The sequence below is a fragment of the Echeneis naucrates genome, chromosome 3 (assembly GCF_900963305.1).
Source record: "Echeneis naucrates chromosome 3, fEcheNa1.1, whole genome shotgun sequence".
NCBI lineage: Eukaryota > Metazoa > Chordata > Actinopteri > Carangiformes > Echeneidae > Echeneis > Echeneis naucrates.
This window is the reverse complement of record NC_042513.1, coordinates 52627-65160: the sequence shown is the minus strand read 5'-3', so window position 1 is coordinate 65160 and position 12534 is coordinate 52627.

Sequence of the window (12534 nt, the reverse complement as noted above, 5' to 3'; positions counted from 1 at the left end):
GTCTCAGCTGACAACAGGGAGAAAGCATTTCCAACAAAGTTGAAAGTTGCTGAGATGGTTTTGTGTTAATCCAGTCTCCCAGTCCATGCCTCCCTTCCTGACATCCTAAACCAACAGGACATGAAATCACAGCCTCCACCTCCTCCTCCCCATCCTCCTATTTCTTTGTGAGATCAAGTCCTTTTGATTTGTTTTTGTTAATGTGTGACCTCCGTTTGAATGAGTTCAATTAGAATGTAATTTCATTGTTGATGGTATGTCCAGAGGGACAGAGGTTTAGGGTTAGCCAGAGGGAGGAGGACATGTGTATATTTGTAGATGTGTATATGTGTACATTTGTATTATTTATGCAGGTCCACGTAGTCAGGACCAGCTGCTCAGTGGTAACAACCAGCTTGTCTCTGGCACAGAAGATGGTCTCCAGCTCCTCAGTGGTCTGTCCTGTGGTCCCTGTAGTCTGGATCAGTTAGTAAGCGGTCTGTGAAGCCTTGCTGGTTTCATGCTGGTGATGATGTGTGAGAGTGGGTGGGGGCGTGGATGTTGTTCCTAATGGCTTCCATTTTGTTGATGAAGAACTTGTATATAAAGGTCCGGAGGTGGGTCCGATTCCCAGACAGAGCGGAAGTGCGCTGTACAGGCGAGAGAAAGACGTGACTAGCAAGCGAAATAATCAGAAATTGTTGGATTTGGTAGAGGGTCTTTGGATTTCCTGTCATTTGGGTTGCTAGGATTAGGATTGAGTGGGAGGAATCTTTGTTGGGATATCAACCGATGGCCTGTATAGCCCCGGTATAAAGATATTCTTACATTATTCCTCTCAAACTCTGATAGAATGGCTAGGAAGAAAACAAAACGACAGCATGGAGCAAAATGGGGTAGATGAAAGGAAAGATAGCAATTGGTAAGAAGTGGTGAGCAGGGGAAGAGGAAGGAAGGGAGGAAAGAAGGAAGGAAGAGATTTTGGGTTAGAGGGGAGAGTGAAGAAAATCGATCCAATGAAGCTAACAAAAATTGAGGACAAGTTGGGTAAGTGAAGAATACGAAAGTTCTGGGTGATGGAAATTTGCTTATAGGATACAACACTGAAATACAGAAGGAAAAGGCAATAGAAATGTGGTGTTGGAAAAATCAAGGTGTCCAAAGTAGTGAGTGTGGCAAAAAGAGGCTGTGGATGCAAGGGTGTAATATCTGGAATACCTCTGGGTATTATGATGCAGGAATTGATTGAAGTGCAAAATAGATCAGTTGTAAGTGCTAAAAGAATGAGGGGAGCTGAAAAAGTGGAGACTGAGACCATTTTGATCAAGTTTGAAACAAAGGTCTGTCCAGAACAATTGTTTTTTGCCTCACAAAATACAGAGTCGGGGAGTTTGTTCCAAAGCCAATGAGGTGCTTCAATTGTCAGTAATTTGGGCATGGGCAAACACATTTTTAAGCAAGGGATTCCAAGCAGAGTGCTCGCTATAGGGAACGCACTGGAGTATGTGGTAGTGGAAGTGTGGGTGGGGGAAAAGGAAACTTCTATGTGTAAATTATTATAATCTCTGTAAGAGGGTGGAGTTAAATAAACTTATAAGGACAATCAGAATCAAGTCATATGTGATGTGGGGACTTCAATGCCCATAATACCTTGTCAGGAAGTGAGAAAACTGATGCTAATGGGAAGGTGATAGAGTTCTTGGATGGTTCTTCACAAATGTGAATGGGAAGTGTATCAGGAAGGGACCATAGGCAGTAACCAATACCCAGCATTATGTAAGATAAACATTAATACAACTAGGAATGAAGGAGACATAGGTGGGAAATGGGTATTTGTGAAGGCTGACTGGGAAAATTGTTAGGAAAAGAGTGACGTGCATCTAAGACAGATTATTGGAGAGATCAACATCGATTACTTGGATATCCAAATTAAAAATGGTATCAGAGCAGCTGCACTTAAAACCATACCTAAGAGTAAAGGGAAAATGATAAGGAATAAGGAATGCAGTACCATGGTAGGATGACAAATATAAAGTAGCAGTAAAATCCAGACGTAAAGCATTTAAATTATTGAAAGAAACTGATACTATGTTACTATAATGATATACTATATAAAAAGGCTCAGGCAATAGTAAGAAAGACAATCAGACAAACAAAAAGAACATATTGGAGGAAATTTTGCTACTCAATTGGAAATACAAACCCAGTAGGTGAGATATGGGGGATAAGAAAGATGGGAGGGGACAGACAGAAATGGTCCTATCCAGTGTTAGTAAATGGAAATGATGTAGCAGTAAGTAATAAAGACAAAGTTGAGCTGTTGGCTAGCACCTTTGTTAAAGTTCATCACTCTAATTGTAAGAGCCGTAATTTATGTTTAAGTGGAATGCTCCTCCAAGACACTAGAGGGGTTGCTTTTTGGTGGCAGCGAGAACTTGCCACAGGTGATTTAAGTTTGTTGATTATTGATACTCAGGAGCTGCTGGGGAAGCAAACAGTTTTTGAGTGTGCTCAGATGTATGTTTTGGTTTTTGTTATTTGTGGTTTGTGTTATGGAAGTTTGATAGTCAACTTGTTGTTGTTGACGGGCAACACAGTAAATGCAGTGAAAAAAAATAACCAACGCATTGTTAAAAGTGGCAAGACTGGACTTCATTTTTCTTGGGCACACGCCCAAACAATAGGACCATTAGCAGCCAGTAGTGGCCTCAGAGTATAGGACTTTGTCACTATAGTAATTACAGAGAATATGTACAGGTATATACAGACAGATCTAAAGATCCAGAAACTGGTCGTACTGGATCTGCAATCCCAGTTCCCAGCCATAGAGTGGAAGTAAACAGAAGGGCGTCAGATTACTTTAAGTGCATATTCAGTGGAGTTATGCTATCTGGATGGCCCTACAATGGATTATACAAACTATACTGAAAAGAGCCCTGATTTGTCGTGACTGTCTAAAGTGAGGCTCATCCCGTAATTGTCAAGATCTGGTATACAAAGTAATGGACACATACTCAAAAATTGCAAGAGAAGGCACTGAGGTCATTCATTTCGGTCCCTGCACACATGGGCATTTTCGGAAATGAAAGTGTGGATAAGCTGGCTAAACAAGCTGCTAAAAAAAAGAAACAATAGACATCACAATTAAACTTTCTAAATCAGAGGGAAAGAATTTAGTATGGAAGGAAATCAGTGCTGAATGGCAGCAATACGAGGACCAGGACACAAAGGGAAGACTTCTTCGTACAATGCAAAATAGGGTGGGTATTGAGATATACAGAAGAGGAAATAGAAGTCGGTAGCAATGGTAGCAATGAGTCAAATTAGAATAGGACACAGTAATTTAAACGGGACACTTTATATAATTGGAAGACATCCAACTGGTGAGTGTGACAACTGTAAACAAGCTGAAACAATAATACATGCTATTATTAAGTGTAGAAATTATGCCCAGGAAAGACTGAGTATGATTACAGGGATGATAAGAGTTTAAGTGATAGGGAGGGATCTAAAAAGTATTCTTGTGTGGTGAAAGTGAACAAGGCTGGAGATATTTTTTTTGAATTTCTTTCTTCTGCACGTGCAGCGGTAACAGCCAATCGGGTTACTGTAGCGCTGCTTGCTGGAGAGAGAGGAAATTTAGAGCCCCCTCTCAAAAGAAATAGGAAATAAGAGTAACTGTAGAGTATGATGATGTAAGTCTTGTGGTTTTTTTTTTTGCTTTGTTTTGTTTTGTTTTTTTTCTTTCCCCCATTTTTGGGGAATATTGTGTCCACCTGCTGTCCGTGTCGCTGGTTTTAGTTGAGTTGTGAACGAGGACTTAGCCGATAATTTCTTTGTTGTATCAAAGCTCAATATGACGACGAAATTGCTAGGGTTAGGGTTAGGGTTATGACAAGTGACGCCAAAGCAGAATTTAAGAGAAAACATTCAGATATTTCCTAAAGCTTGACAAGATTCACGAGGTGAAGTCGCACTACATCGCTATAAGCCGCCCTTCCGCAGCGGGACTGGCATGTAACGTCACCTGGAGCAGCGTTGTCATGGTTACCGTTTCAGACCACAGCAGAAACTCCGCTACATTTAAAAATTTGACATGCCTGGGGAAATGTAACTTCTGCGTAGACTATCGCGTTATTTGATCAGTAAAATAGCTTCCCTACTGAAAAAATATTTGATGTGGAAAACAGCAACCTTACGACCATGCTACTGAGAAATGTAGTTAACACCTGACACCCTCTGGCTTTACCTCACAGGACACTGCAATCTAACTAACTAGCCTGCCAACTCCAATCACATTCATCACCCAACTTAACGATACGGGTATTACCTCTTTTTGGTCATTTTTTTTTTTTTTTTTTTAATATTAGTGTTTGGTGTCGACCAACAATGAGAAATTGTCTGTTCACCTCTTCGTGCTCTTTTCATGCTTCCGCTGTCTCCAAACATGCCAAACGTACAGCAAATAGTGATCATTCGCAGAAAAGGCGGGTTGGGTAATATCAAGTATTTGGCGGGGGAAATGGGGGTACATTAATGAATGATTAAACATGCTACTGTTTTGCTTTCAAATTATATTAATAAAGAAAATCAACTAGATGTTCAAACAAGATGATGCATTTTTTTTAAATTAAATCTGAATCATGTGATTATATTGGAGGGGGGGTTATATTGGCTGGATCTAATTTTTGCGGGGGTCATGATCCCCATGTCTTAATGTGTATTTAAGCTAAAATACAGCAGACATGTTCATGCTGTTCAAGTAGAGCGAGATGAACATTTCAGTTGATAGTCAACCTATTGCTCCTAGTAATTTTTTTTTTCCAGACATTTAAAACTAAACTATGTGTATGTGTACTGGCCTGTTGTAAGACAGGCCAGGTTTTTAAGTTGAAGGTTGCTTGTGTGGAACATCTGCTGGAACTGTGGAAACAGGTTGGTGGGCCACCCATATGAGAAGAAACTTGGGACACCTATTTCTACAGAACTAACCTCACTTCCAAGGATAAACATGTTCATTCCTGATACCAGGTTTGAGGTAGGGCAACATCTTCAGTATTTTACTGTGATATGCAGTGAATTTCATTTGGACTCTGTTCCACACCAAATGGTGGAGATTTGTGTTATTGAACTGTGAGAGATTTAAGTTGATTTGGATGTTTTGTTGAGCTGTATTTATTTATTTTAACTTTTTGTGTCAAATTGGTAATACAAATTGGTTTGGGTTAAAGTAAGTTAAAACTTAAATAACCACTGTTTAAGTAAACTAAAGAGAAAGTGGAGCAAGTAGAACAAAACTTTCAAATAGGCCTAACTAAGATAGAATGAGAACTTAAAAACTGGGTAAACTCAAAAGGTATACCAGGAACTAAATAATCACTAAAAATATTTTTTCTTGAACTCAAATAGGTTTAGATCAAACAATTGAGAGGAAAGGGTTTCTAATTTTATTGTGAGTGGTGAGGGGAAATTGTACAGTTCCTGTTTATGTATGAATGTAAAGTGCCAACCTATAATTCTGTCTAATACTATTTTCCGTTATGAACAAGCCAGCAGTTAAAACATTCATCGGTCTGTGGTCTGTTATTCAAGTGCACTAACATTAACTGCTCCTTTGAACATAGACTCTGGTCCTAGCTATCTGTAAATACCTACAGACATAGACATCAGTGGCAATCCGTGTGCTGTAGAGTCTACGAAAATGGCAACTAGGTCTCCCCCTCAGCCACTGAGCTGAGAAAATCCTAGTGGGGTGGGAGGGGTACTTCCAGAAGTTGGGTGAGTTCACCAGGTTTCAGCCATGTTTCTACAAAAAAAAAAAAAAAAAAATTTAGAGCCCTCACATTTAAAAGAGCCAGGCTGCACGTTGAGTAAAGTGGGGTGGAAAAAGGAGCACTCAGTGTTATTTGGGAGAGGCTATTTTTATTTACAGTTTTGAGAATGGCATGAGGACAGAGGGGTCTGACTGTCACAATGGTCTTGATGGGGAGGCCAGCAGCGAGGGATGTAGTGACAGCTGAGGCCTGTAGGGAGAGGTGACAATGACGGTGGTACACTGAGAAGGCACAGAGGAGGGACCTGTGTATGTGAGTGGGGTAACATTAGACAGCGTGTTGCAGGTTGGCTTTTTACATGTAGCTGCTGAGTCTGCTTGGCTGTATACCATTGGGGTTTTAACAAGGATTAGTAATTCCAGAACAGGTTAAGCAATGCCACCTCTGTGGCATTCTGAACTTTACATGGTACAGTTAAGGGATTAGATTGATTCACACCAGAAAGTGAATATATTCGAGGCCTTCTTTTACTAACACAGGAGTTTCTGACGCCATATAGTGATTAAGTGCCTGTTACAATCCTGGGGGATTCGGGCACATTGGGCTCATTTATCCTGACATCAGTTCCCCCTTTTTCAGAGGAGTCTGATACTGGTGATTCAACACTGGCTCTGGGTATGGGATTGTCTGTTTTGTCTGTTCCAGTGCACAAGCTGCTTCTCTTCTCAGATTTGGTGCAGGGAAAGGTGTGCATTGTGGTGTGTCCAGCGTTGCCAGTGGAAGGAGTCCATCTCATTCTTGGGAACGGGCTAGTGGGTGCATGTGTGTGGCCACATATTTCTCCACCTCCAATTGTTAGTTCAGTCCCTGTGAGTAATGATGAACCAGGTGAGTGAGTGTTAATCTGTCTGACTTTCCATTGCCTGTTTCACATACAGAGTTGGTAGCAGAGCAGCAGTCAGATCCCTCCATTCAGGAATTGTTGGATGTGGCAATCCCTGTGGCAGAGATGATGGACAGGGCACATGACTACTTCCTTGACACTGGTGTGTTGGTGAGGAAGTTGTTTCCTTGTAGTGAGGTTGGCGTGGGAGATCCTTTTTTTCCACTGTAGTGCCAGTTAGATTTCATAATCTGGTTTTGCAGCTTTCTCATGACCAATCAGGGCTCCTGGGTGTTAGGAATACATACAACTGCATTCTACGCTATTTATTTTTTGGCCTTGACTAAAGAAGGATGTGTCAGAATATATAAGAACTTGTCACACATATCAAATAACTGGCAAGCCAAATGAGGTTATTAAACCTGTCCCACTTCACCCAATACCTGCCATTGGTGAACCCTTTGAGCAAATAATGATTGACTGTGCTGGACCTCCGCCTCCTTCTAGGTCAGGAGTATTTGTTGACCATCATGTGTCAGGCCACCAGATATCCAGCAGCATATTCCCTGCGGTCAATAATCACCAGGTCTGTGGTTAAAGCACTCTGGCAGTTTATTTCTGTCTTCAGCATCCCCAGGATTGTTCAGATTGATCAGGGTTCTAATTTTGGTGTTACAACAACTTCAGGTAAGGCACTCTCAGTCGTCAGCCTATCATGCACAAAGTCAGGGGACACTGGAGTGCTTTCATCAGACACTTAAGTCATTGCTGCATGCATTTTGCAGAGAGCTGAGGAGGGATTGCCACAGTTAATGTTGGCAGCCAGCGAGGTAACCCAGGAGAGCGCCAGATTTATCGCCAATGACTTGGTTTTTGTACATTCAGTCTGTGGTCCTCTTGCAGTGTTGAGGGACAATTTTAAGCGCAGTCATCCTCCCAAAAACCTTACTGAATATGTAAATGGCTTCAGACATAGGTTGTATGTTGCGGGCGAATTGGCAAAGGAGAAACTGGCTACAACACAAGGGAAAATGAAACGTTTTTATGACCGATGGGCTAAGCAACGCCAGTTTTGTTCTCTTGCCAATTGTTGGGTCACCCTTTCAGGCCAGGTTCACAGGTCCTCACACAGATAAAGCAGATCTCAGGAAAATTGATTTCTACTCCAGAGCAGAGGAAGAAATTGCAGCTTTGGCATATCAATCTGTTGAAGCCTTACTACACTCAGGTGGTAAAGGTGCAGGGTTCAGAGTGTGTCCAGCCTGCTGCTCTTGCAAGCACTGTGGTGGGTTCCCCCTCTCAGTCAGTTGCAGTGACTAAGATGGAAGAGTCTCATAGTTTTGATCAAGCATTATTGTGAGGTTGACTAAAAAACACTGAAGCTCTTAACAATTTAGATGGCTTGTTAGGCAATTTGCAAGAGTGAAAATATGCTGAGTTGGCTGAGCTGAATCACAGCTTTCCAAGTTTGTTTGGAATACACTTTCACAAACCCACCTTGTAGAGCTTGATATAGAGGTGAGGGATGCAAAACCAATTAAACAACACTTTTATCATGTGGCAGCTGACAAGCGCAAGTATTCAGAAGTACTAATCCCAGAACTTTGGCTGATATTGAATTGAGTCATTCCCTAAAAAATGGGGCCATTGGGAAAAAAAACAACAACTATATTTTGGGGAAAAATAAAATAGTTCACACACTCTCTGTCCACATGTGTACCAAATTTTAGGTCGATAGGTAAAACTACTGAGGAACAATAGTTTTTAACCAAACAGTGTCCCTTGGCGATCTCCAGTGTGCCAAACCTATCCAAAATGGTCCAATTTGGCTAAAATGCACACTGCAAGATTTCAGTGATGTATACATTTTTTTAACAGATAACTTTTTGGGGCCAATCACAGACATGATTACTTGTAGGAACACCAGTTACATGATTAAAGTTTCATTTGAAAATTGCATTTATAGGAATATTATAGGAATAACTATTGCTGTTGAATGTTATGCCATTTTCTGACATTTATTGTTTTAATAAATGCATTGCATTTAACTACTTATTTGTACTGAGTTAATGCAACTTCAATGGTTCAAGGCAATCAGTTTCCTTAAATGATTCGAGTAGGTGTTATACCATATTGAGTTGTAACACAACCCATTTAATTTAGTCAGACTTAATTCATATACATACTTCCTTTTTAATGAGTTCATACAAATATTACAAATGAGTTTAGATAATGAATATGGTTTAACTTCAGTATAAAGAATGGAGTCAGTACAAATTAAGTAAGCCCAACTATAAATACTTGAGTCATTAAAACTCAATTGAAGAATTTACTTTTTTCCCACTTTAAGTTATTAAACTTAAATGGTTCAAGGCAATCAGTTTCCTCAAACTATTTCAGCTGACTTTACTCATCAGGTTTTACAGTGTAGTTTTTCCATAGTTCCATAGTTAGACGTCTTTATAGGGGGGATGTGACAACCCCGCCTCTCTGACTGCTGTCTGTCTTTGTCTTATGTTCTGTGTTGCAGATGCCCAGTAGGTGTGTTCAGGCTAGAAAAATAAATGTGGAAATAAATACAAAAATGTATGAAAAGAATTAAATATCAATAAATAAATAAAAGCGCTAATCTCTCATTTATTTTATGCTGCAGACAATGCCAGCATGAATGCAGAAGGAAATGTTATTCAAATGGGGGGGGAGTCCTAAGTGTGCCTTGGTTTAAACTGTTCGCCTATTGCTTGATTGACACGTGAATGCAGAAATCAACTAGGTATGCCTGCCAAAAGCCACATACTTTTCTCTCACCAACATTGACGGGATAATAACGCCGGAGACCACGAGGAGGTTGGTGTCCGAACTTCTCTGGGAGGCTGCCAATCGTTTGGATGATTTAGAGCACGGTAAGCATGAAATAGCTGATGTTTTTACTTACGTCCAGTTCAGGTGTGTTGACTTTCTGCTTTCACAAGCCATGGATTTCATTGGCACAAAATCTGCACCATTTTGGTTATAGATGTAGTTGTAGTCATGAATGTTATGGTCAATGTACTCTGTTCAGTGTACCAATATCTCTGTATTTTTAAATAATATTTATGTAAATATATGCAGCCATTGCCATACCAGGAACACCACGCACGGTTGGCCAACACCACGCACGGTTGATGGTAAGCTAAGATATGTTTTGAATACAGAAAATTTAATATCTCATGCCCATATCACATTCTACCTAAATGAAGGCTGCCATGATGTTAAGCATTACTTCAAACCATGGGTTTTATTGATACCACAAATTGTATATTGTGCCTGTCTTTGTAGCTTAAGTTTCAGGGGCTATTTTCTGCCTACACAAACACTAGGCCAAGGCAGCCAGCTAGGCAGCAATCGAGGCAGTCAATATCTTTTTTTTTTTTTTTTTGCCTTGCCAAAAAAGATTCCACCTTTGCACCCACACGGTATGAGAAGGACTGTCTCCAGAGAGCAGGACTGGGTGCAGGTTGTTTTAACTTTCAAGGTAAGTTATATAATTTTGTGCGATAGTTACTACTGTGCATGTCAATGTGCAATATACAGTATGCGTGTGAGCAAGTTTCACCATATCAAATATTGTACCTTGGATCTTGGATTTTGTCAAGAAAGTTGGAAGCTAATTTCCGTTGGTTCTTTCAACTCATTCCATGCAATCCTAGACACATAAAATTGAGACTCATACTTTAAATAAACCAATCAGATATTCAAGTGTGTCATGATCCACTCTGTGTGTGTGAAATAAATATAAAGACTTGCTTTTTTTTTTTTAAAGATGTATTTTAATTCTACATTTTCAGCAGTGTCATTCTGATTTTCTTCACAAATTGATTTTCTAGTCTGATATTAATGCCAGTATTCAATAAGTAATAGCTTTTTAAATTATTGACAAGAAGCCCAGGTGATTTCCAAGAACTTATCCTGTCAACCTTTCCCAAGTTAAAGGATGCAGGAGGGTTTGAACTCATGAGAATCAGGGGAAATACAAGGAGCCGACAGCTTATTTCTCTCCCTTGCCCTAACAAAGGCTACACGGTGGACTATCTGACAGACCCAAGTCTTGGAATAAACCACACAACCATTTATATTTGCCCTCTGCATGCATTTTGTGTGGAGAGAAGTTTCCATTTTCAGAAAAAATGCAACACAATGTGGCTTGTGCAAGGTATTGACCAAATTTTTTATATGGTCCCAATGATGACGATTCTTTGTCAGCTGTCAAATTTAATTACTTAACACTTAGTGATAATGACCTATTCAGGACTGAAGTGTCAAAAAATGTAATAGTACATCCAGTTTTATAACACCAGAAAGTGTTTTTTTTTTTTTTTTTTTTTTTTTTTTTTAAATGGAACTTTATTCTTATAATGCAAAAGAATAATTGAGACAACAAAATTTGGTGTTCTTTCCAGATACGTTTTGTGGATGAATGACAAGTTTCACCTTTGCCAACACTTCTAATAACCAACATATGCTTTAATTTCCTGTTGTACTGATTAAATATTTAATTTGTGCACTTAACGCAACACTCCCCTTTTCAGATAACTTTCAATATACATATCATGTAGTACTGTATTCTAATATTTTTCTATATTCCCATCAGCAGCAAGCTCATCACATCGGCAGTAGGTCCTATCAGGAGATCCTGTACATCCAGATGTTGGTAAACTGAACATGGCTTATTTGGATGGTTTTGCTCAAGTAGCAAGTTTTGCACCTATTAAAGCCTATCTATGATAGATAATGCAAGCCACCAAAATAACACTAATCAGTCTTTTCAAATTCACAGCTGTCACCAACTTGTCATTATCTCTGTAGAAGCAATGAGTAATAACATTTAATGAAGTGAATTCATAAAGTCTGAACACCCTTTTTTTTTTATTTAATTTGGTAATGATGCAGCATAAATTTTGAAAAAACATGCCTCATCAATTGCAGTCTGGACTAAATACCCATACTGACAAATGAAACATCAAAGTTGTTTTTTTTTTTGTTGAATTAATTAAGCAGGAAAATTTCAAATATCAAATTGACATTAATATCCAGACACATTACTATGACTCTTACAATTTTGTCAGATACCTTTTCTCATAAACATCTGAGATGTTTCTACACATTAACTGGAGTCCACCTGTGGCAAATTTAACATATACAATGTGATGTTGACAGAAACATACTTTTCTATGTAAGGTTTTGCAGATGAGTGAAGATCAGAGACATACAAGACATACATTTAATCAAGTTGAGGCACATATCTGGAGAAGGTTACAAAACATTCATGCTGCACTTAATGTTAGTCAGGAACGTTTGAGAATATTAATTCTTATGTCAGCATAAGCATCATGTCAGCATCATTTTTCATTTTCATTATCTTATTCCTTAATATACTCATGCCTGCATTGACAAGGACCTGTTCTTAAGCTTGGATTACAGACCTGGATACCATCAAGGGAGCACAACTTTTTACACCTATCACTCGTGAGGCCCACAGAGATGGCGACCACCTGTTATTTAATCTAAGTCTGCAGGATTCAGTGGAGGAGAGGGACAGGGCCATTATATCTTTTTTATAAGAGGCCACAGGTGCAGTGGGCTAATCAACTGCAGTGCAAACTGCACGTGTGTTGATATAACATGTTCAAAAGCAACCACAGTTAATGTAATTGTTGTACAGGCATACTCAGACAAAGGAGATGAAGCATCATTAATTTAGTTGCACAAGATGTACATTACTCCTCAGAATGTGGAATGTCATCATTATCCTGCTGTCTTTTTATATGTTTTCTTTATATATTGCTCATTACTGAGTATATTTGGATAACCTTTTTAGAAATTAAAATGTTTTGTAGCCCCTGGAACCATGGCTTGTTT